This window comes from Corvus moneduloides, chromosome 1 (assembly GCF_009650955.1).
Source record: "Corvus moneduloides isolate bCorMon1 chromosome 1, bCorMon1.pri, whole genome shotgun sequence".
Classification (NCBI taxonomy): Eukaryota; Metazoa; Chordata; class Aves; order Passeriformes; family Corvidae; genus Corvus; species Corvus moneduloides.
In genome coordinates, this window is record NC_045476.1 from 2241256 (window position 1) to 2266407 (window position 25152).

Below are 25152 nucleotides of genomic sequence, written 5' to 3' on the forward strand. Positions count from 1 at the left end.
CGCGTGGCAGCGCTTGGAAAACGGGAAAAACAAATCATTTGGATCGTTGGCGTGCCCCTTCTCCGGTGAAGGGGAGCAAGAGGGGAGTCCGAAATATCCCTCCCCGGTAGGGTGCCCTGCTGCAGCTGCTGTGTGTGATGGAGCAGATGGAGAACGCCTGGAATGCCGGCGCTAACGCGAGGTGACGGGATGGCCGTGGAGATGGCGATGGGAAGCGGAGGGAGCAGGAGTGGGTGGTGCAGCCAGGCTGGTCCCCAAGCGGGTGACACAGCTGTGGAGCATCTCCAGGGGGTCATTTTGGGTGCTGTCAGCAGTGCCCCTCTCCAGGTTTGGTGTTTTGGAGGAACTGTGCTGTGCATCCCATCCCAAAGCTGGGTGGGTGAAGGCACTTGTTGAAGTGAGTTAAATTCCTGCGCCCTCAAAACTGGGATGTCTGTTTTGTTAATTGCCTTTGCAGCCATAAACACATTTCTGGGTTTGGTACTGGCTCGTTGGCGTATTGCATTCCCACATCCCTGGGGCAGGCAAGGACCATGCTGAGCATGGCAGGTGTCAAATGCTGGGCTCTCCACAACTGCAAGCATCTGCTCCCAGTGCGGGGCTGGGATCGAGGGATCAGACTGGCAGAGTGAGGGTGCAGGAGCCTTTTGGCCCAGGGGTTGTCTGTGTTTAAAGATCCTTCTCCTGGAGGACCCCTTTTCCCACCTAGGAGATCTTCCAGGCAGGAAGGTGCTGTTCCCATCTCGGGGTACACTGAGTGAAGGAACCCAGGCCTGCTCCTGGGTTGCTTCCAGAAATGTCAGAAATAGGGGTTTTATATAACTATATATTCACTGTTCCATCAGACTGAGATAAATTTGACCAGACTTCAGCTTTCTTCAGCTGAGATGCTTTGGGAAATGTGGCAGCACCTGCATCCCTGCTGGGGGAGGAAGACGAGTGCAGGGGATGGTAAAAGCTGGGATAAAACCTGCCCTGGGAGCTCTCCTGTCTGAGGCTGAGGATATTTTGGAGCTGATGCCAAAAAAATAACAAGCCCCTGTAGCACTTTTGCTTTAAAGCTGTTGCTTTGCAGTCATCGCATTGTTTTTTGCTGAATCCAGGCTGACACGCTGCTTTTGGGGCAGGAGCTGATTATTTTCCCCCTATTTTTCATTTTTCCTGCCTACCCAAGCTCTCTGGCAATAGAAATACCCCTTCAAGCAGGGAACGTGGGGTTTGGACACAGAGGTCACCTCTGCTCTGACCCAACGGCACCAAGTCCCTGCCTGGGAAGGACGTTGTGCACGGATGCAGGAAGGCAGGCAGTCCCCAAAGCCCAAATCATCCAAGAAAGAAGCTGGAGCCACACTCCAGGACAACTTGAAGCAGCCAAAATGAGCCCAAAGCCCATTTGCCCCCATCCTGATGAGCCCACGGTCCAGAGACTTGTCCTTGCCGTGGTTTTCCTTGGCCTCTCAGTGCTGTTGGAGGCAGCTCTGATTTCAGGCTTCCTTCCATGCCACTGCAGAAAGGCACCGCGGGGCAGAGCTGGCCTGGGAAATAATTGGGCAGCCGGCGTAGAAAATGAGCAACGAGGGGAAAAAGGAGTAGGAATAACCCTGATTTTCCTGCTTGTCCATCAGTGTCCGGCTCGCTCTGCGCGTGTTTCCCACGGCAGCGCTGGGATTGAGCATCCCAGGTATGGAAGTGTGATGGGATGAGCTCGTGCTGGGGCACGGGGAGGATGTGTCATGGGTGTCCTGAGTGCTGTCAGAAGTTATCCTGGGAGGAAAAACTCCTAGGATCTTCTGGAGAGGGTGTTCAGCTCTCAGTGGGGGGAGGCCACTAATTCCCACCTTTTTTGGCAAAGACAGCTTTCCTGCTGTATCCAGTATGATGGAAACATCTTCTAGGAAATCCTCCAGCAGCCTGCATGGCTTCAGACAGGAAAGCAGGGAATTGGGGGTCTCATCCTCATCCCTCCACAGTGGAGCCACCTGCCCATGTTCCCCAATCCACCAGGGTGCAAATACCAGCTGCTCCAAAGTGGATAAAGAGCACTGGAACCTGTGGGAGCAGAGGGACGTCGGCTTGGGATGGATTTCCCCAGCCATGTGGATCATGGGCTTTTTTTCAGGGGGTTGCAGCTGGGATGGGTGATGTGATCCATTCCTGGGTATCCTGATGTCCCTTGTGCTCTCCCACAGGACAGGGGAGTGACCACCACGCTCCAGCTGCTGCTGCCTCGTGCTGAGACTCTGACCAGCACCACCAACACTGACCACAGGTAGGTCCCATTATTCCACACCAGCCAATAACCCTCCCTGGGACAACTGATCCAAGTGGGACTCAAATGGATCCGTGCCAGCATCTGTTGCTCCTCCAGTGCTTTTCTCTGGCTCTGCTGCTGCTGCAAAGGAAGTTGTGTGGGAGGATGGAATTTTCTGTCGAGTATCCCACGGCTCTGGATGCTCCAGGGTGCTCGTAGGAGTTCTGCCATCCCCATCAGCTCCACGAGGCTGAGTGGCCCTGGCAGCTGGATCAGGGGCCGGGCTGTGCCTGCCTTGCTGGGCGCTGTATTTGGGTCAGCCACATCGACTGGAAGTGCAACTGTGTCATCCCTGGAGAGCGCGGGACGCCGATCCATAACCGCGGCTCCGGCCGGGATGGCACGCACGGCCCGGCATTCTCACCCTGCTCCCCGCTTATCCAGCCCAGCCCCGCTCCCAGCCTCCAAAACTCGGGAATCCGGCACAGCCTCAACTTTTTCCAACAGCAGCAGCTGTGACTCTGCTTGTCCCGGACATGACTCCAGCCCTGTGAATAACCAGAAGCCATCTGCAATTCCCATTGTGCCGTGGCAACTGGTACGGCCACCGGAACAACCGGATGCTTGTGGAATCGGGGGTGCATCCCCCTCCTGACGCCTGATTCCTCTCTGTCCAGCCACAAAAAGGAGGGAGAAGAGGATGTTTTTCTGGATTTTACTTTCCCCGTCTCTGGAGATGCAAGGAGGGGATAAAAAGAAGGGAGGCAGAGAAGGCAAAATTCCAGTATCCCGGTGGAGCTGGGCAAATACAGATAAATATTCCTCAATTTCTACATAGGAGGGATTATTTTATTGAAGCCATGTGGGAATAAGACCCCTGGGAGCCAGATCCAATGGGCACAGGGAAGGACAGGAAAGCTGTGCCCCCTCAGTGCCCAAGTCGTCAACCCAGCATTAATTTGCAGATATTCCCTGAAGGATCAGGGCTTGCTGCTGCTGTTTGTATCAAGTCTTGATGGAAAACAAAGTGCCTGTGTGGTGGGCATTGAACTTTAGGGATGGCCTGGCTCCCTAACACGGAGTCAGCATGGAGATGATGGGGAAAAAAAACCCAAAAAGCCAAGAGAAATGCTCCAGTCACCACCAATGTGCTGACCTGGATATACCAGGTACAGGATGAGAAAAAAGAGATTTATTATTTTTCCTAGTTGGAAGTGCAGGATACGTGAGCTGCATCCCTTGCTTTGAACATGGTTGAAATCCTATGATGCCTCCTGGATACGGGGGTGTGGGCTGGAGGGAGAGAACAGCACCCCAGTTTGGGTGCAGAGGGGAAACTGGTGCCACAGCCCACAGCAGAGGGCTAATCCCTCCCTGGAGTGGTGTCTGTGGGGTGAGTGCCTGTCAGACTGTTCCCCTGAGCAGGGAGGATGATCTCACGTGCTCCATGGGTCTGGGATCCGATGGCTCGTTCCTGCAGCAGCCTGACCCGCAGAGCCCAGCGAGCCCAATGCCCACGGTCATCCCGGCCTCAGACCTGGGAACGTCCCTCTGCTCCCTCCTCTGAGTGCTGCCTGCACTCCCTGCCCCTGCCAGCATCTCCAGGACCAGCCTGGCTGCATCAGCCAGCATTTCCACGTTTAATTTCCCTTTATATATATATATATATATATTTTTTTTTTTTTTTTTTTTTTTAATACACCATGTTTTATTCACCCCATCTATCTTCCCAAGCACAGATGCTGCTGCTCCTTGGGCTTATCCCACTGCAGCTTCATCGCACGGCATTGCTGTGGTGGCACCTCTGGGCTCTTTACTGGTTTTATTGCTGAAATCCAACCTGATTCCCCTTGCCCTACAGGGAGGAAATGTCACTGGTGTTCTTGCAGCAGCTCCTGGTGTTTCCAAAGGCAGGCAGGATCTCCCCTTGTGCATTCCCACCACTGTGGCTGCCACAGATGTGCTGCCTCTCTGGGCCTCTGAGAATATTTTGGCTCTGTTTTCTCACCACTTTCTCATTTAAGAGTTGTATTTATCAATGAAGTCTCCCTGCTGAGCCTCCCCTTGTGCATCCCATCCTCCAGCCCTGACCATGCTCCCTCCATTGCTCAGAGCAGCTGTGGCTGCCCCTGGATCCCTGGCAGTGTCCAAGGCCAGGTTGGATGGGGCTCGGAGCAGCCTGGGATAGTGGGAGGTGTCCCTGCCCATGGCAGGGGTGCAACTGGGTGGTTGAATCTTTCCAACCCAAACCATTCCAGGATTCCAAGATTTCTCCAGCTCCTCGGTGTTCTCTTCCCATGGCTGCAGCATCCAGCTGCAAACTCCTGCAAGGATCCCGACAAAACCCTGCTGGGAGCATCCCTCTGTTCTACCAGAGAGCTGTGAACTCCCGTTCTCAACCCAATCCTCCCACCCCTTCGTACCCCTGACTGATTCCATCCAACATCCTATTCCCTTCCTCCCTTGGAGGAACCTTACCCCACTGCTGCTGTCAAGGCAAAACTGGGAATCCCAAACAAAGCCTCTGCTCCTCTCCAGTGGTGGGACGAAGCCTTTTAGGAGCTCTCTGAGGAGCAGAAGCTTCTCCCTGTGCCACCACCCGCAGGAGCCGCAGCTCCGGAGGGGACAATGGTGCCATTGAGCGGGGACACTGACACGCTGCCGTATTGTGCCTGGCAGAGAGATGCCCGGGAATAATCGCCTCCTCCTTGGCTTTGTTGCAGGGCTGTGCTGGTGCTGCTGCACGGCTTCTCCCCCGCCAGGGCTCCGGTTATGCGGTGAGGATCTGCAGCTCCACGGGCACCGTTTTTTCCTGGCTGTGAAAGGTACGGCTCGATCGTCACCTCCTAACCAGGATGGGGCTCTGGGGGGGATGGCGCTGATGGGGAGGGATTGTGGGTTTGGGAGCAAAAGGATGTTCCTCACCCCAGGAGGCCGTGTCACTGTTTCATTGATCCTTGTAATATATTGTGTGTTTATTATATTTTATCTATTGTAAGTCTATTTTTTATATATCCCATCTATAAAGGCAGCATTGAGAGCCATCAAAATTATAATTCTTCCTAAGCCTGCAAAATGTTTTGCATGAAATATTTGCATAAGATGCAGAAATCCAACTCCGCTTGGGGTCTGGACAATCCCTTAAAATTTGGATCCAGGATTTTGCTCGCAACTATCTTAAATGAGGCTCAATGAGAGTTTGCTCTGAGACTGATACAGAGCAGGGCTGCGATTTTTTAGGAACATATTTAAGGTTGCTTTCAAGCTGTGTGATTCCAAAAATAATTTCCCTACCCATTTTCTGGTGAGGGTGTTTTCCTTACCCAAATTCTCCTTGAAATCCTTGGATTTGGGCTGAACTTTGGGCTTGTGATTGTCAAGGACGGCAGCAGCTGCAGGAACAAGTGCTGTGGCAATGCCTCTCTTCTCCCTGCTCCTCCTCCTCCATCCCTGGAGCATCCTAGGAGCTGGTTTCCTCTGGAAAACTCCTTCTGGGAACACATACCCCCTGCACGGTCACCCAGGCTGGTTCCCAGCTTGTTCCTCCCCTAAAGCAGCTGGAGAGCAGAAACACACTTGAGAAATTAAATGAGAGGGTGAAAACTTGGCTGCCCCATCCCAGCTGTGCTGAGGAGCAAGGACATCCTTTGAAATTCCCTTAAAACCAGGAAAAACAAGTTCTTTTGAGGAGTTTCACATGGTGGGAGCTGCTTAAGACATGCTGGGAGTCATGTAGGTGTAAAAGATGAAGAGCTGTCAGATTTTAAAGGTTTAGGGCCTTCTTCGTGCCAAATTTGTTCAGTTTGGGGGTTTTCTTTAAGTGCAGCGAGTAAAACCTCGCTAATTTGGACTCCTGGAAGCCAAACCTCTCTTCACAACACGGGGCCTTTAAGGAAAACATCAATTTTTGTGAGGTCAGCCATAAAATCATGCGAGCTGGCAATGGGAAAGAACAGATGACAATGAGCCAGAGGTTGTGGCCTCTGGATGGGGTAATTATTTAATCCCTGCTTGTGGGTTTGAGTGAGGGGCAACATCCCCTTCTCTGCAGCCAGAGACGTGCACAGGGGAAAAATCCCTCTGGCAGAGAGCAGGAAGGGCTGGGGGAGGAGGAAAATGTCCCCTCTGTCCCCTTCCAGCTGTTCTCCCTTCCAGCTGTTCTCCACAGAGCAGGGAGATGCTTCCAGCTGTTCCCCCAAATGAGGTTGGGAAGAGAGAACAGGGATGAAGAGGGGCTGGGATAGGAGCCTCTGGTCAACATAAAACACTAAAATTAAAAAAATTTCAGCAACAGGCGCTGCTTTGGACAGAAAAATTGGGGGGGAAATGAAGTTTTTTGGTGGTGCTGCAGTGTTTCACTGTAGCTGTAAGGACAGGGAGAGTTCGCAGCCGACTTTCCACCAAGTTTGAAAAGGAAAAGAAATCCTAAACAAGAAGGAAGCACACTTTATCCTGCTGCAGCACCTCCGCTTCCCGCCTTCCTCTCCTGCTCCAAGGAGCTCTTTTCGCTATTTTTAGCCCTAAACCCTTCGACTATTTGAGTGATCTGATTTTTTTTTTTTTTTTTTTTTTCCCCATAAGTGCCGCTCTAGGCTCTGGAGTTATCCACCACAATCTCTTTTTTTTATGGCGTTTTTTATGCGTGCTTGGAAGGGAAATCCAAAAATAAAGGGGAACTAAAGGAGTCCTTGGCGTCCTGGGGAACGCGGGGTGTGCAGTGTCAGGTTCGGAGGAGCTTTCCCTCTCCACGTCAGAGCGCGGGGCGGGAGGGAGAAAGCGGCGCCGGGCAGGGATCCACGGATCCGCGGACAGGATGGGAGAGTTTTGGGAAGGACTGAGCCCAGCGCTTCTCCGTATGTTACTTTTGGGTTTGTTTTGTTTTGTTCTCCTTCCACTTCGTGTTGATGTTTTGCTGATGGTTTTTAGCTTGGCTTGTTCCCAGCACTTCTCAGATCCCCTCCCTGTGCTGCAACCCCCCCTCTGCTCTCACCCAGCTCTTCCCTGCTCTTCGTTTTCTGCCCTTTCCCAGTTATTTGGGTGGGAAATGCGTTTGCTGAGCCTGAATGTTCGTGTGTTGCCTTTCCTGCCGGGGTAAGAGGCACAACATCCCTATTTGGCATCAGTTTGTGCACACTTTGCTGGCGTAAATCATCCCCTGGCACGCAGGGCAGTGCAAATCCATCTCCAGGGAGTTTGGGATTAAACCACTTTAGCTTTTTCCTCATGGAAAAAGGAAGAAATTCATCCCTGTGTGGGTGGGGAGGCCCTGGCACAGGTTGCCCAGAGAAGCTGGGGTTGCTCCTGGATCCCTGGAAGTGTCCCAGGCCAGGTTGGAACACCCTGGAATAGTGGAAGGTGTCCCTGCCCATGGCAGGGGGGTGGAATGAGGTGATCTTTAAGGTGTCTTCCAACCCAATCCATTCTGGGATTCTGTGAAACCCCTCTGTGCTCTGGGACCTCCTGGCCAGCCCCTATCCCAAACCTCCTCCTATCCCAGACCACCAGAGCTGGGGGGAGGAAAGCAAGGCTCTGGTTTTCCTGCTGATCCTGTGTTACATTCCCGAGGTTTCTGCAAATTTTGGGGTCTGCATCCTCCTGGCTTTGGGATCCTCTGCTTAGATCCCCGTGCTCCTGCATCACGAGCTGGGCTTTGAGGCCAGGTACAGCTGGAGAGCAGCACCCATAGAGGCTCATCCCAGCAGGAGATGGGCATTTCCAGCTGGTGTCTCTAATCCATAAGTTTGTCTTCTCTGTAAGGTGCTTTTGGCTTGTTTTAAAAATAAGATCCAAGGCTGTGAGCACACTTTTCCTCCTCACATCCCAAACACCTTGCAAAGGGTGTGTTCCCTCCTGTGCAGCTGGGGAAACCGAGGCACAGGGAGCCCAGTGGCATCACCACCTGCTCCTTGGTGGCCTCATCTTCTTGGCCAGCCTTCCTTGAGAGAAAATGCTCCCAAACACCCAGGATGCTCCTCTGGGGTGGAATCTCCAGCGTGGATTCCCTACCCCCACCTCAAGGTCCTGAGATGAATCTCAGGTGGAGATGCTGTTGCATTTCCACAGCTTTTAATTGTCCCGTCCTTATAAATCCTTAAGGTCTTCCCTGTGGCTGATGGATGACCCTGAGTTATGTCCTTTCTGCCTTCAGATCTCTGCAGATTTAGTTGCAACCAGTGTTTGTCCAAAGATTTCCTGGAGAGAGGGGCTGGAAGGAGCTCCTGAGCCCTCCCTGTTCCTGAGGTGGCCTGGAAAGGCATGCCTCTCTCCATCTCCTTCCCATCCCAAAATGCCCTTCCCACCTATCCCAAGCACAGGAGCTTGGCTTAGTGAATTTATTTAAGCTCTGCTTGATGGCAGAGAGCTGTGTCCTCTCCTGGGGGGAGGTGAGCGAACATTCCCACCCCCCCCAAGGGAAACAGAGTCCCTTAAACCCTCGGAGGCCACAGGCACCTTCTCCTTTCACCCCAATTACCTTGGAATGCCACAGGAGGGCAACCTGTCCTGTGTCCAAAGCTTCCTTAGAAAGTCAGAGGGAGGAAATCCCAACGTAACTCAGCTCCAGACGGGTGGGAACGGAAAAAGGGCCATGAGGCAGATGGGGAAATCTGTACCTTGTGCTCCTCCTGCAAACTGAGAGAGCCATTTCCAAGACAATCCTTGGGTCTTGTCCAAGACCGAAATCCCAGGAGGGTTTTTTTTGGTGTGTGTCATCAGCAAACCCCTCCTCCCCAGCAATCTGATATGGTGTGCACCATATTCCTGAATGATCCCAGAGCTGGGGAGGACTCTCTTCTCCTGTAATTTATGGCCTGCTTGGAGTTCTTCCACCCAATGTTCATCCCAGCATCCCAAGGGGCAGTTTCAAGGCTGCACAGCTCCCTTTGACCTGCTCTGTCCCTTGGAGATCATGCTGACCAGCCATGAAATTCCACGTGGTTTCTGCTCCTCGCTGCCAGGAGAAGGGAAAATAAAGGAGTTTCTGTGGGGTTTCTGCACGTCACTGTTGCAGCCTGGGGCTGTAGCAGTAGAAGACAGAGAAAATGGATAGAAAAGGAGCAGCTCCATCCTATAAATTAACGAAGGCACATGAGGATAAGCTTTGCTGGAGCAATTTGTTTGTCTCCCTGCCTCTCCCATTTTTTGGTGCCGTGGGTTGTCCCACTGTTTCTCTGGCTGCATCCTCAGAAGGTGAGGATCCCCTGTCCCACCCTCAGGTGCCCTGAGCTGTCCCCAAGGAATGAGGTGACTTTATAAGGACAAGCCAAGCCCTGGAGCAGGTCAGAATTGCTCCTCTGAGAGCTGCACACTCTCTTCTGCAGTCTGACTTTTTTTGCTCCGTTTCCATCCTCATGGGGAGAATCCCAACTGTTCCTGGCCACCAGTGGGTGTGGAGGTGTGGGAATGCTGAGCAAGGTGGGGATCTGAGGGTGAGCTGTGCAATCACAAGGACAGCAGAGGCTGAAGGTCCCTCGGGAGGTGCAGATCCCACCAGCTCCCCGTGCCAGTGTTTGTCAGGGACGCTTTTATTTCCTATCCAGTAGAAATTGTTCTGGCTGCGTCTTGTCCTTTCCTGGTGTATTTCTGGCATGTTTGTGAGGACCTCGACAGAGCAGCACTGTTCCCCCCAACTGTCTCTGGCCCCAAACTCGCTCCCATCACCCTGATCGTTAATGACACTCAGCAGCCTCATCCCTGGGCGATGCCACCACCAGCTGGGCCCTGTCAGCGCCAGGGGGGTGACAGGGTGGCACCAGCGGCTCCACAGGAGCCGGAACGGGGGTGAGGTCACAAGACCCTATTTTCTGAGGGGTTTCCTCAGAGATCAGGTCCATTCCGGCAGAGCAAGGATTGAGGCACCTCGGCACCTCCCGAGGCTGCGTTTCTGCTTCGCTTTGTTATTTCTGACCCTTTTTAACGCCCTCTTACACCGGCTCGGCCCGGGGCTGTGCAAGGGTCTGCTTGCTGTGAAGCAAACACAGGGCGGGCGCCAGCGAGGCAACGAGCCCCTGAAGGCACCACCAGTGGGGTGTAAATGGGCAAAATCACGGGAAAACAGCCCAGAAATGGGGCTTGTCCCCTACTGTGGCGAGGCAGCGCTTCCAGCCCAGTCCTGAGCATCTTCGGGCGCTTCCACCCCTTCTCTGTGTCACTCTCTGGATCAAGGCAGAGTTAATCCGCCCCACGACCCCAAATACTGCTCCCCACCGGTTCCAGCCCCAGAGAACACCCGCCGCGCATCCGGAAGCCTCTGCTTCGGAAGCTTGAAGCCGGTTCAAACATGAACCCGAGCCAAATTCCTCCAGGCACGTTTTTTAACATCCTTTTTTTTTTTTTTTTTTTTTTTTTTTTCCCCTGCCGGGGACAATGCATTTGCTCAGGGCTCTGCCCAGCCCTTTCCTCTGCGCTGCCAGACAGAAATAGTTAACCAGGTTCGCTAAGAAATGAATGTCTTCGTTTCCTTTCCAGGGCAGGCGGCTCCCCCTGCCTCCCCCAGCCTCCCCCAGCCCGTGTCTCCGCTCGGAGCCCCGGGGAGGAGCCGCTCTCCAGTGGCACGATGCGAGAGCAGGCGCTGTCTCCCCGGCTCGGGCTGTGCTTGGTGACCCGGTGGCCTGTGCGAGCACTGCCAGGTGCCCCGGGCGATTCCCGCAGCTCGAGAGCAGCCCTTTGCTCGCTCTCCTCTTGCGATCGGGGCGATGGGAGCCAGCGCCGGCTCTGCAGAGTTTCAAGTCAAAACAGATCAAGCTAATCATGAAAAGCGGTGCTGGGGGAGAGGAGGGGAGGAGAGAGAGAGAGAGAAGAAAGATGATGCCACGGGCGTTGCAAAGCCATCCCTGCTGTAGGCACAACCTCGTTTGATAGCGTGGCTTCTCCTGGGAGTTGTGGTTGGATCCCCCAGGAAAGGGGAGACCACCAGGGCCGGGACGCTGTGCTGACCCCAGTCCCAGAGCCCACGGGCTGTGTGCCACGGGCTGTGAGCCCACGGACACGCCGGGCTGGTTTGGGTAGGTGTTTAGGGTCATCCCAGATGCCACAACCCATTAGTGCTGCCGGGGCTCCGGGGAGGGCTGATGGCTCCTGGGATGCTCCAGCTGCTGGAGCAGCGATGCGGCGCTCGGGAGGAGCCGCTCGCCGCTCCTGCAGCCTCTTCTCCGAGGGCATCCAGAGGAAGGCTGCCTCTCACGGCGCTTTGTTGCATGCTTGGCTTGGCTTGGCTTGGTGGGAGGTGGTCGCTCTCGGGCTTGCAGAATCCCCGGACAAAGCATTTTCCATGCTGCGGGGCCGCAGGGAGAAGGGTGAGATCAGCCGTAGCTTCAGCGCCTGCTTGAATGGAGGCAGAGGTTTGCAGAGGATGGAGGCGGCGTGGCCTGGTGGAGCATGAGACATCCCTGCCCGGGGCACGGAGACCTGCCCGGCATCCCGGTGTGAGTGCAGAGGTGAGGAGCTGCAGCCGGGGAGCAAAGCTGTTTCCCGGGAGCCGGGAGATGGACCGCGTGCCGCCGGGATTTTGGGAGAAGGGAGAACTTCTGTGTCCTCTCCTTCAGCCCCAGCCTGGGAGATGAGCTGGTGCTGGTCTTTCTGAGGGTGGGACCCACAACAAAATGAGCAGAGCTGGGGCTGCTCCCTGCTCGGCTCTCGGGGCTGCCGTAGGGTTTGGCCAAGGCTGTTTCTGCCTGGAGATCAGGGGAAACTGGTGGCAAATGCAGGGTTTGATCTCCTGTGTCCATCCCCAAGGTCAGTGTGAGCTGTGGGGGCTTCTGAGGCTGCCGTGTGGGATAACCTCCCTCCTGGTTGTTACAGCAGAGAGGGATACCCTGGAAAACAGGAGAGGAATGTGGCCAGCTCAGAGGAGCAGCTTCCTGCAAGAAATTCTGTGTCTAAGGGCAAACACACGCGAGGTTCCGTGTGCTGGCCAGGACACGTGTGGGCGTGGAGCTCCTTTATTTATTCGTCCGTGAGCGGAGCTCTCCCGGAGATCCGAGGTGGGAGGCTGAGGAGGAAGCTCTGCTCTGGGCAGCTGCTTTCTCGCAAGCTTTCGCCCTGCCTGCCTCCCTGCCTCCCGGATCCCGTGGCTGCAGAGCCTCCTGGCAGTCCTCGGCACTTTTTTTTTAGCCGTTCTGGAGAATTTGAATAGTTCTAGCAAGGGCGAGCTCTGATTTACAGGGAGTGTTTTTATGGTGTTTATGTTGGCAGGCTGGAGTTTATGTACGGTTTGAAATGTTCGCTGGAGCCTTTTATCGCCGGAGCTGAAGAACAACAGAGCGCTGGTGAAAGTCTTGTGCTAATTGGAGAGGGCTTGATTTAGGGCTGGGGCTGCAAAATGCCCGACTCCTGCTTGGCTCCGAGGGGCTGCTGCTGCCTGCAGTCCCCATGGGGAAGGAGAGATGATTTCATCCATCAGCGGGGTGGGATCCATCCAAGTTGAGCCATTTTTCCAGTGAAGGTCACGTCTGGCGCTGAGAGGGACAGATCGTGGTGCCTCGGGCTCCTGTCCCTGCTCACAGCCAAGAACAAGATGATCAGCAGATGCAAGAGGCTTCAGCTTGGGAAAACACGAGCACTTGCTTAAATGTGTTTTTTTTTATAACCCAAACCACACTCAGCTGTGGGGCAATTCCTTGTGCTGGCGTTGGAAACGCAGCTCGCCTCCATCCCATCACTCCTCTCCCCGTGTCTGTGTAGGATCTCAATGTCCCAGCTCAGGGTTTAGTGAAAACAGTGACTTGGTGAGATCCCATCATCATCTGTGGGATTTGGAGTGACTGAACCTCACGAACACCTCACAAAAAACGCCCTCCTGCTCTTCATTTTCCATTATCCCTCTCCCATTAGTCCTGCAGAATTAGTCTGAGAGTAGGAAACTTTTCCAGGTGCCAGCAAGGGGTCATTTTGGAGCACAGAGAAGGAATTTATCCATCTTACAGTCAGCTCCTGATCCCTCCAGCCGTGTCTGCCTTCCCTTCTCCAGCATCACAGGTGCTAAGGGGGTGATCCATGGGGTGCAAGCAGCACGTCGGTGTGGGATGGGAACTCTTAAGGGCAGTTGAAAATGTACAATAGCAGGAAAGAGTTGCAAGGGGATAACACATCTTGGGCAGGGTGTGCTTCGGGTGTCCTGGTTCCTGAGAGCAGGTGGTGAAATCTGTGAGGAGTAGAGAGAAGAGCTGGAAACTGAGATGAGTCCCAGACCAGTCCTTGGATGTCAGGCAGGTCACAGAATCCCAGAATGGGTTGGGTTGGAAGGGACCTTAAGGATCACCTCATTCCAACCCCTGCCATGGGCAGGGACACCTCCCACTGTCCCAGGCTGCTCCAAGCCCCATCCAAGCTGGCCTTGGACACTTCCAGGGATCCAGGGGCAGCCACAGCTTCTCTGGGCACCCTGTGCCAGGGCTTCCCCATCCTCACAGGGAAGGTGTTGAGCTCAGCTCCAAGGAGGGTTGACCACCCAAGTTTAGATAATGAAATCCCACCCAAGTACCTTAAAACGAATCTTGAAGGAGGCCACAGAGATTTTAACCTTTTGAGGAGACCATGGCACACGGTCCTGCCTCCACATCATTCATAGTTGCTCCATACCCCTGCAACCTTTTTCCCAGAAACAGCTACTGGGACTCCCCTGCCAGGGAAAAGGGCACTTTATTCCAGGCCAGCTGTTTAGGGAAGCTGGCTGGCATTAGGCACCTCAGTAGATGTGTCCTGCTGGACATATCCTTGCAAGAAGGGAGGGAGAGAAAGGCACAGCATTACAAGCACATCTACGTGCCTTTAGTCTAGTCACACATACAAGAAAATTTAAGGAATTTGGTTCAAAGGGGTTTAATGAAGCAGAGAACCTTCTATTTTAAGAGACTTTTGATAGCTCTCAGCCTGCACTGACCCACACAGATTCTAAAACAGAAAAAAACCCCCCACAAAACCAACAAATCCCCCACTTCTGCTACTGGCAGTAAAATTTTGGCTGACTCGTGTGAGCCTCTATTAACCCTGCGAACGTGCTGGTCAGGGACAAACCTTACAGTAGGAGAGTCCATCCTGCTGTTATTCCTTGTAATGGGAAGCTTCCAAAAAACCAGCCAAAACAAATATTTGGAGGAAAGGCAGGGGCTGCCTGGAGGGAGTGACTGGGGCAGGAATGCTCCTGCCATGGGCAGGAGGTGACATCATCCGGATTCCTTCGCTGAGGAATGCAGGATTTGGTCTTCCCTGCCAGTAATTGCTTTTCAAAAACAGACCTGCCCAGGGAAGCGGATTTCACCCAGCCCCTTCCACTGCACGGCAGAGAGGCTGAATATTCCCAAATCCCCTTCTTTTCCCTGGCTTAAGGGGACATTGTACGGACAGGCAGGGTAAAATCGGTCATTCCCCAGATTGCAGGTGGAAGCACCCACAATTCCAAAAGTGGTAGCTGGACAGAAAGCTGGGCACGGAGAGCTGGTGGGGGAGCAACAACTTCTTGGGGCTGGCCAGGATGGGGCAGGTGATGGGCTCAGTGTGTGTGTGGACTTCTGTGCGGGGCAGACTTTGCTGAGAGCTTCAGGAGGAGCCCATGGTGACCTCCATGGTGACCCCATTTCTTGGTGCTACGAAGCCCAATGACTACGTTAGGTGTTTTTGAATGTAGAACTTCAGTGGTGACTGGAGAGAGTTGGACTTGGGGGTCCTTGTAGATCCCTTCCAATGTGGATGTTCTCTGGTTCTATAGCTGGAATAGGTGTTGATGTGCAGAGCATTCTGACCAACCAGCTGATACCTGGCTTGGTCCAGGGCAGGGACTGTCCCCCTGTGCTGGCACTGCTGGGACACCTCAAATTCTGTGTGCATGTCTGAGTTCCTCTCGACAAGAAGGACATTGAGGGGCTGGAGCGTGTCCAGGGAAGGGAACGGAGCTGAGGAAGGGTCTGGAGCCCCAGGAGCAGCTGAGGGAGCTGGAAAGGGGCTGAGCCTGGAGCAAAGGAGGCTCAGGGGGGACCTTGTGGCTCTGCACAAGTCCCTGACAGGAGGGGGCAGCCGGGGGGGTCGGGCTCTGCTCGCAGGGAACAGGGACAGGAGGAGAGGGAACGGCCTCAGGCTGGGCCAGGGGAGGTGTAGATTGGATATTAGGGAAAATTTCTCCCCTGAAAGGGTGGTCAGGCATGGGAAGAGGTTGCCCAGGGCAGTGGTGGAGTCACCATCCCTGGAAGTGTTCAGAAACACGCTGATGTGGCACTTGGGGACAGGATTTGAGGTGAACATGGCAGTGCTGGGTCAGTGGCTGGACTTGATGATCTCAGAGCTCATTTCCAACCTTGGTGACCCTCATTGATAACTGGTAGGGCTAATTCCTCAGCAAGGCCACAGTTCTCCCTCCAAGCAGCTCTTGGCTTCTCCATTGGGTTGAACATCCCACATCCCACCTCCAGTCCCCTGAGCTGGCAGCCCTCCGGCCCTGGCTCTGCTCTGGCTCCAAGCTCCGCAAACACCTCTGGAAATGGACGTCAGCGGCACTTCCAGCGGCAGCAGAGGGGTCAGTTCCTGTGGGATGGAGGCTGCTGCCCTCATTTCAATAGGTGGAACTAGGTGTAGTTCAGCTGCCCCCGTTATGAGTCCAACAGGGTGATTTAGTGCCTGGAAAGGCCTGAAATATTTTGCTCTCAGTGCCTGACAGACGATGGCTGGCAGGAAACGAACGCGCCGCGCTCCAAGGCAGGGCAGGTTTTGCTGGTTCTCTAATTTTCTGCCAGGTTTTTGGAAATTCTTGGCAATTAAATGGAGGGCAGAAAAGAAGGGCTTTGGCCAAAGGAGAAATCCCACTTGGTCAGCAGGATTTTTGGAAGGGGTGGAGTGAGGAGCTCTGAATGGGCAGCAGCGGGACAAGGGCTGCCCAGGTTGGGATCTGCTCTCCTGAGGGTGCTGAGATGCGGTGTCAGGTGTGCCAGGAGAAGGCCTGCTCAGTCTTGGGGTCAGCAGCAAGTAAAAACAGTGGGGATGGACACAAAGCAGGGTCTGGGGTCATGGCAGGGTGATGCCATGGCATTTTGTCACGGCAGAAGAGGCAATCCACACAGGAGGCAACCATGGAACTGGTTGGGATCAGGTCCCTCATGGGACAGGGTGACAATGCCAGGAGAGACGTGGAAGAGAGACCCTCTGTGGGACATCCTGGGCTTGGTTTGGATGTTGACCCCACCAGGCAAGTCCCTTCCCTTGTCCTATCTCAGCCACCCTCTATCCCAGGGCTGTCTGGTGCTGACGATCCTGGTTTGCAGGACTCTCACTGCTCAAGAGAAGACAAAAACAGTATTTCCCTTGTCTTTGGGAGAGGGGGAAATCACAGAATCCTAGAATGGCTTGGGTTGGAAGGGACCTTGAAGATCATCTGGTTCCCAAAAGGAGGATGCAGACACCAGTCCCATTACCTCACACACGCTGAGCAAGTACTCCACCGTTGGAGCTAATTCCCTGTGTGACATGGGTGGAATAGGGAATAAAGGGCATGAAACAGGGATCTCCTGCTCAGTTCTGCCTGGAGACAGCACAGAGTTGGCTGAGCAGCACTGACATGAGCTCCAGAGGATGAAGGTGGAGGCTCCAAGGCTTTGAGGTCAGTAGGGAGCAAAAAAGCAGCCAGGAAAAGAGATGACAATGGATGCAGATCTGCTTTTAGATGACACAAGGAAGCTCAGAGGCTCCGTATTTATCACAGCTCAGCAAGTCAGGTGCCACCAGTCAGGTGTGGGACTGCTCCTCTGGCTCCAGCCCTCCAGCAGAACATGATTTGGGGTTTGGTTTATGTCCCTTAAGTTGTTTTTTCTTCAAGTTTCTCAGAAACACAGATGGTGGTGTGGTTTCTTAATTATTTCTGTCTGGAGGCTGAAGGGAGGATGGCTTGGAGAGGAAGGGAGGGAAAGAAGCAGAGATGGAAAGAGTGAGTTTTCGAGAAGACCCTCTCACCACTTCATCTTCTTTCCTCAGCCTCTGGTAATGGCCAGGATCACTGATTGCAACTTTTCACTCCTGAAAATTCTCAGGGGGTTTCCTGGAACACCAAAATGTGGTGGGCTGGGTGCCCAGCCAGTGACCACCCCAGTGATGAGGATGGACCTCAGCTGAGCAGCAACAAACTGAGACATGTCCCAAAAGCTGCCTGGAGGTCAGAGACCCTGGAGTGGCATTTTTAGGGTCTATTTATCACTAAGTGAAAGAGAACCGGTTTTTTTTTCCTTAAATACCCTCTTTCCATAGCATTTTCCATGCTGTTTGCCTCTTTAAACTTAGCAGAGGAGGCTGACCCAGCCCTGGGCTGGCAGAACGGGTGGAAGAAATGTGAGCACCAGCCTGGGAGCCTGGGAAGGGGCTCGCTGCACGTCATGGGGGGATTTCGGCATTATTGTGAATTAAACCATGACTGCAACATCCTCGGTGTCCCATCCCCAGCCTCGCAGTGGAGCTTCAGGCATCCCTGCCTGGGAACCAGCCAAATTCACCAGGGGTACCCGCCCTGCCAGCAGGAGCCCCCCACATCGCAGGGGTGCTGGAGGGTTTGGTGTGAGCAGGGCAGTGCTCACCTGAGCTCCTGATTTCTCTACCAAAACCTGCCCCCATGGGCCTGGTGCTCCCTTGGGAAGATCTCTGCATTCAGGAGTAACCTGAAAACAAAGACAGAAACCTCATCTTGCTGCCCCCTTGTCTCAGGCTGTGGATCAGCCCCGAGCACTGGAGCATTGTTGGCTCAGACTACAGTGTCAGGTATGGAAGGGCTGTGCACCTCCTCCATCTTCCTGCCTTCCCCTTCCGCCTCAACGTCCTCATTCATGAAAAATTCCCAGTTGGATGGACGTGGGGAGAGGAATCGATGTTGGCGCGTTTTTTCCCCCACGTCAGCCAAGGGAGGTCGTAGGCTCAGAGGGATTGAATCTTTGTTTTCGCAGCTGGATCCCGTATTATCCTTTCTTCTCTCCAGCTTTTTATTGCTGCCCGTTCCCCGGAGCAACCTGTTGGGAAGCAGAGTGTGTGCTCGTGTGGAGCACAACCTGCTGTGGCTGCCCGAGGAGCAGCGAGTGGGGCTGTCCTCCCCCAGGACCGGTGAGCTCTCCAGGGGTGCCCAGGACAGGATGAGGAGCAACAGCCATAAGCAAAACCACAATGAGTTCCACCTCAACATGAGGAAGAACTTCTCTGCGTGGGTGGTGGCAGAGCTCTGGAACAGCTGCCCAGGGAGGGCCTGGAGTCTCCGTCTCTGGAGACATCCCAAACCCACCTGGATGAGTTCCTGAGTCACCTGCTCCAGGTGACCCTGCCTTGGCAGCGGGGTTGGTCTAGGTGAGCTCCAGAGGTCCCTTCCAACCCCAGCAATTCTGTGATTCCATGACCTGCACAGCCCCGTGTGTTCATTGAGGATTTGGGCTGTAAGGGATTCTGTGCTCCTGCAGTGGGGCCATGCAATGGATCCTGGCTGGGGAGGGAGGAAGGTGCCATCCCATAATGGTCCCCTGAGGACACCTGGCTGCAGCCCAGATCTCCTGGCTCCTTTTATCCTGGCACAGTGTGGGGTGAAGGCAACTGGGTAGCAGAGACCAACTTGGTCCATCCTTTGGTAGGACAGGGCAGGGAGCAAGGTTGGGAGCATCTGCCTTGGGCTGGAGCGTGATGGGATCATGGGATCCCCTTGGGATCGTGGTCCCAACCTGGGCACAGCATGGCTTTGGGGGATGCTCTAGGGTTTGGTGGAGGTGCGGTATGGATTGGTGGTGTGGTGTAGGGTTTGCTGGTGCTGGTGTAGGTTTGGGGGTGTTGGGTAGTTTTTCATGGTGCTGGTGTAGGTTTGGTCGTGCTGGTGTGGGTTTGGTGGTCCTGGTGTAGGGTTTGGGGATGCTGGTGTAGGTTTGGTGGTTCTGGGGTAGGGTTTGGGGATGCTGGTTTAGGTTTGGGGATGCTGGTGCAGGGTTTGGTGGTGCTGGTGTAGGGTTTGGGGATGCTGGTGTAGGTTTGGAGGTGTAGGGTAGGTTTGGTGGTGCTGGTGTGGGGTTTGGGGATGCTGGTGTAGGGTTTGGGGATGCTGGTGTAGGTTTGGAGGTGTAGGGTAGGTTTGGTGGTGCTGGTGTGGGGTTTGGGGATGCTGGTGCAGGTTTGGTGGTGTAGTGTAGGTTTGGGTGCTGGTGTAGAGTTGGTGCTGCCAGTGTAGGTTTGGTGGTGTAGGGTAGGTTTGGTGGTGCTGGTGTGGGGTTTGGTGATGCTGGTGTAGGTTTGGGGATGCTGGTGTGGGGTTTGGTGGTGCTGGTGTGGGGTTTGGTGATGCTGGTGTAGGTTTGGTGGTGCTGGTGTGGGGTTTGGTGATGCTGGTGTAGGTTTGGTGGTGCTGGTGTGGGGTTTGGGGATGCTGGTGCAGGTTTGGTGGTGTAGCGTAGGTTTGGTGGTGCTGGTGCAGGTTTGGTGGTGCTGGTGTGGGGTTTGGGGATGCTGGTGTAGAGTTGGTGCTGCCAGTGTAGGTTTGGGGATGCTGGTGTGGGGTTTGGGGGTGCTGGTGTGGGGTTTGGTGGTGCTGATAAAGGTTTAGTGGTGCCAGTGTAGGTTTGGTGGTGTGGTTTATGTTTTTGTGGTGCTGAGGTAGGTTTGGTGCTGCTGGTGTAGGTTTGGGCATGCTAGTATAGGGCTGCCAGTGCAGGGTTTGGTGCTGTGGTGTCGGGTTTGGCCAGCCTGGCAGACAGGCTGGTGGGGGCTCATGCCCAGTGTGGTGGAGGGGGTGGAGAAGGTGCTGCTGGAGCCCCGCTGGATGCCCAAAGGACTCCAGCACTGCAGATCTCAGAGTCAGCCTTTGCTTCGAGCAGAAGCATGGCCCAGGGCCAGCTGGCACTGGCTCCATTCCCACCTGGATGCCAGCCCGGGGGCACCTCCTCCACTATCCCACTCCTGAGGGGACAGAGGGACACTGATCCAAAATCCTCCAGTCCGGCGAGCTCTGGGGATGGACAGACACGTGGTGTGTCCCTTCTTGGCACGGGGGACCCGGCGCTGTCCAGATGTGAGGCAGGAGCCGTGACCTCTGTGGCGTCAGCGGGTGGGGGCTCCTATGTAAACACGTCCAGGAAGGTTCCCGTCCCTTTTCCACCCCGTGCTCGCCTTCGGCTCAGACCCTCCTCGCATCAGGACCATCAGCCCTCGCCCATGCTCCATTCCGGAGCTCCGGGAAGGTACCGTGCTGCTCGCCCAGCCCTGGGCTCTCCTCTGGCTGTTTCTCTCTCATCCCCCTCTCCTCTGCATGTAAACCTGGCCGTGTAATTAAATCTGTGCGTAATTATCTACGGGGTGATTTAAATATTTGCTGGTGATATCGGTGTAATGAAGTATCTCGGTGAGCAGAGGAGGAACCTGCCCTGGTCATGCTGGGAACCCAGCCAGAAGGGTAGGAAAGCACTCATGGAAATAATGTTTCCTTTTTCTCCTTATTTTCTATTTTGTCTGTTATCTAAGAACAGTTGGCAAGAGCACGTCCCAGTCATTTGCTGCCTTATTTTTCACGCTCGAGTCTCTGTCTTCCCTTTTAACTCTGTTTAGGTCTAATTAGTAATGGGGAAATGGGCCACAAAGTCACATCTAAGTGTCTGGGACTTTTGCTTTGGCATTTTCCTTCTTGTCTTCATAGAATCCCAGAATGGTTTGGGTTGGAAGGGACCTTAAAGATCATCTCATTCCACCCCCCTGCCATGGGCAGGGACACCTTCCACTAGATCAGGTTGCTCTAAACCCCTTCCACCTTGGTCTGGAACAGCTCCAGGGATGGGGAGGGCACAACCTCTCTGGGCAACTTCTTGTTGTCTTCAATACTCTTTTAAAGTTGATGTTTGATTTCTTTACCATAAAGAAAATCTGGTGTCCAGGTGTCCAGGGCTGAGCTCAGGAGGACATTTTGGTGATTTAGGGTGGCAAGTCTGCAGCAGATTTATTTGGGGAGGGCACAGGGATGGGTTTATATGGTGCAGAGAAGGGTTTGACAGCTGTTCCCAACCCTTGTTCCCGTTTGCACAACACTTGGATCATGGAGCCAGCCTCACTGTTACGGCTCTGTCTGACCTGGCAAGTCAGAGGCTTCTCCAAAGCCAAAAGATTGGGAAATTGATAAAATAGACATCCCAGCAACAAGTGGTGGAATCTGCAGAAAGGTTGGTATTCCAGATATTATGGTTCAGATGAAATTTTGTCTTATCTCACAAGTTCTGCTGCCTGAGCTTCACCTCAGCTCCTGCAAGCAGAACCCTTGTGCTGTGTGATGGGTTTGGGAGACCAGAGGAGGGTCACCAGGGTGACCAGAGGGATGGAGCACCTCCCCTATGGGGAAAGGCTGAGAGAATTGGGATTGTTCAGCCTGGAGAAGAGGAGGCTTCAGGGTGACCTCGGAGCCCTTTCTTGTGACTAAAGGAGCTCCAAGAGAGCTGGAGGGGGATTTTGGACAAGGGATGGAGGGACAGGACAAGAATTTGAATTGATAGAGAGTAGCTTTAGATAAGATATTAGGAATAAACTCTTCCCTGTGAGGGTGGGCAGGCCCTGGCACAGGGTGCCCAGAGCAGCTGTGGCTGCCCCTGGATCCCTGGCAGTGTCCAAGGCCAGGCTGGACATTGGAGCTTGGAGCAGCCTGGAACAGTGGAAGGTGTCCCTGTGCAAGGCAGGGGATTGGAATGAGATGGGCTTTAAGGTCTCTTCCAACCCAGTCCATTCTGGGATTCTGTGATTGCATTCCTGGCAGAGCAGAGTGTGACTCAGCACCCTGAGAAGATGCCACACCGAAGCAGGACCTTGAGGCTGCTCCCAAGCACAGCAGCTCTTCCTAATGACTCACACGTGGTCTTCAGCCACGCTAGAGTTGTTAAGGTTGTTTAAAGAGCAACACATGAGCTCTGCAGGTGCAGGACAGGGCAGGCCCCAGTGGTTCCAGTGGCCAGGGCAGCATGAGGGAACATCCTGAGAACCAGGCAGAGCATGGACCTGATGAAGGTACCTGGGCTGGGTCCTGTGGGTCCTGTTCCTGGAGCAATTTATGGGGCACTTGCTTACTGCAAGCTCCTGGCCTTGTTAGGGTGGAGAGATTTCTTTAATATCAACTTTGGTTGGCAAATTACAGGTATTTTTGGGGTTGTAAAAAATTAGAATCATAGAATTCTTTGAGATCACCTCCAGTCAACCCAGCACCATCATAACCACCCCTAAGCCGTGTCCCCAGGTGCCACATCCACACAGTTTTTGAATGCTTCCAGTGATGGTGACTCCACCACTGCCCTGGGCAGTCTGTTCCAGTGTTTTACAACTCTTTCCATGAAGATTTTTTCCCTAATATCCAATCTAAACCTTCACTTGAGGCCATTTATTCTTGTCCTGTCGCTTGTTACCTGAGAGAAGATAAAAACATGAAATACCTTTGGGCCATTTCTCATGGCTGTCCCGGCTGGGTGTGAACAGGCCCATCTGTTGCAGTGGCTGTCCCTGTGTCTGACACAGATGAGGTGTGTGATGACAGAAATTACACCATCATTTTTTCCACTGGAACTGCTGGGGAAAAAAAAAAAGTAGAGTCAAACTCTCAGGGTCAGCAGCCTGACTGTGACATTGCAAAGCATTTTCCACACACAAAAACCCCTCCAAACCTACGAGTACTGCAAGAGGAGATTGGTGAGGAAAGCTGGAGGAGGTGTTGAGCGTGTCCTGCTTTCAAAGAACCGTGGAATCATGAATGGTTTGGGTTGGAAGGGACCTTAAAGCCCACCCAGTGCCACCCCCTGCCATGGGCAGGGACGCCTTCCACCATCCCAGGCTGCTCCAATCTCCAATGTCCAACCTGGCCTTGGACACTTCCAGGGATCCAGGGGCAGCCACAGCTGCTCTGGGCAACCTGTGCCAGCCAGCAATTCCCAATTCCCAATCTCCCATCCATCGCTGCCCTCTGGCACTGGGAAGCCATTCCCTGGGTCCTGTCCCTCCATGCCTTGTCCCCAGTCCCTCTGCAGCTCTCTTGGAGCCCCTTTAGGCTCTGCAAGGGGCTCTGAGCTCTCCCTGGAGCTTCTCCTCTCCAGGGGAACATTCCCAGCTCTCCCAGCCTGCCTCCAGAGCAGAGGGGCTCCAGCCCTGGGAGCAGCTCTGTGGCTTCCTCTGGACTTGCTCCAACAGCTCCGTGCCTTTCTTGTGCTTTGCCTGTGTGGATCCCAAGGACAGAACTGCTCCACCTCCACTTTGGGGGTTGCTGTCTTTACCCTCAGGATGTGTCTGTGGTGTTGCTGCTCCCATCCCCCTCCCTCTTCCCACACTGACACCGGGAATGTGGTTTTCGTGCAACCGAAAAATCAGGGAAAAAGTTCCTTTCATCCACTTGGCACCAGTCAGGGACCTCACCCAGCAGCCCTTGAATGGAGCTCAGAAGCCGTGGCTGAGCTTCCAACCTCTCCTGACCCCTTTTCCTGGGGTTCTTCCAAGCTCCCTCCCAACGCTCCATCTCTGCCCATCCACAGGTGTTAGGGGAAAAAACCACCAAACCCACACCTTTCTGGAGCAGCCAAAAATGTGTCCGTTTGCCTTTTTTTTCCAGCATTCCCTAACCTTTCCCATACACCCTGACCCTTTTCCTCTGCCCCCACCTGCATTAAGGCACCGCTGTGGGGTGAACTGTGGATGGAGGAATGTCCACATGGACAACAGCGGGAGGAGGAGATGAGCCGTGAACTTTTGCACGTTTCACCAGGGGATGGATTTCCTCTGGTTTTAATTGAATTGTTTCAAGGGTTTTTTTCACTCTTTTGTACAAATTCAGGAAGGTCTGGAGCAAGTCAAGCCTGGCTTGGCTTCACAGGGCTGGCAACACCGACTGGAAAGTTTATTGCTTCCTGTTATGAGAGCTCAGGGAGCCACGATGGGATTTCAGGAGAAACATGGGCAGCTCTAACTCCAGGGATGACCCCGACGGGTGGGGTTGGAGGTGGCCTCTCATTCCCATTGCTGCTCCAGCTACTTCAGGAAAGGGAAGCAAATAGAGGAGGGAATAATGGCTCGATTTGGCCTCTGGCTATCGAGGCAGATGTTTTCTTTGGAGCAGGAATAGATGCCGAGGAAAATGCTATAAAGGGCTTTGCTGAGCCATGTCCCGGGGCTGCACCTGAGTCCTTTCTTGCCACCTCTCTCCTGTGTCATCTCACCACCTTGGACAATTCAGCAGAAAGGCTCCCCTCAGAAAAATTAATGTGGTTTTTTCTTCCTCAACACTGACATTTATCTCGAGAATGTGTCCATTGCAGCGAAATTTTCAGCTGGGAAGGGCTGGAATAAATCGCTTCTGCTCTCCAGCCCAAGTTTAAACATTTCCTCTGGGCTTTTCTACTTTGGAATTTAAATCTTATTGTTATTTAACCATATCAGATTAGTTTTTTGGTCATTTTCAAAGTGAAGTGATTTTACCTTTCTGCAGTCATCAGACAGCGATATCTGAAGGAAACTTTTCCCTGATTTTCAGCAGAAATGTTATTTATCCTGCTAACAGCACTGGCTTTTTGCTCCAGGCACAAACCAATGCAAACTTCACAGAAATTCCATTTTCTGACCTATCTTCTGTGCTAACTGAGGCATAACTGTGGTCCAAATGTCATGGCAGCTCAGAGCCAGAATTTACATTTTCCAAGTGCATGAAGGAAAACATCCCTCACCTCATTTTCAAACAGTCTTACATTATTCAGCCAAAATCCCCACGGGCTTTGCAAAAACGTGTAAGACCAGATTTTCTCTGTTTCATCCTTGTGAGGAGCCAGAGACCAAGCACATAATTCTTTCCCAGATCAAAACCTTTTTGGGATCATCCAACAAGCAGAGCCAGATGCAGGATAAAAATCAACCTGATGATGAATAAGTAGAAATCTTGTCTTTCTGTCCTTCAGATGACACATTTGCAT

At 53.6% G+C, this 25152-nt stretch overlaps 1 protein-coding gene across 5 annotated transcripts in view; it reads left to right on the top strand.

Moving 5' to 3' along the window:
• GJC2 (gap junction protein gamma 2) overlaps window positions 1-25152 on the top strand; it is a 39962-nt gene that overhangs the window by 899 nt on the left and 13911 nt on the right. The window contains exons 1-3 of one of the 5 annotated variants that reach the window (XM_032132415.1): window positions 37-1681; window positions 2190-2269; window positions 4975-5076. The gene's annotated coding sequence lies outside the window, so the exon portion shown is untranslated. Of the gene's footprint in view, window positions 1-36; window positions 1682-2189; window positions 2270-4974; window positions 5077-7005; window positions 7105-11466; window positions 11686-20325; window positions 20419-25152 lie in introns of those variants that run through there. The other 4 variants (XM_032132327.1, XM_032132590.1, XM_032132745.1 and 1 more) reach the window with 4 other exon arrangements.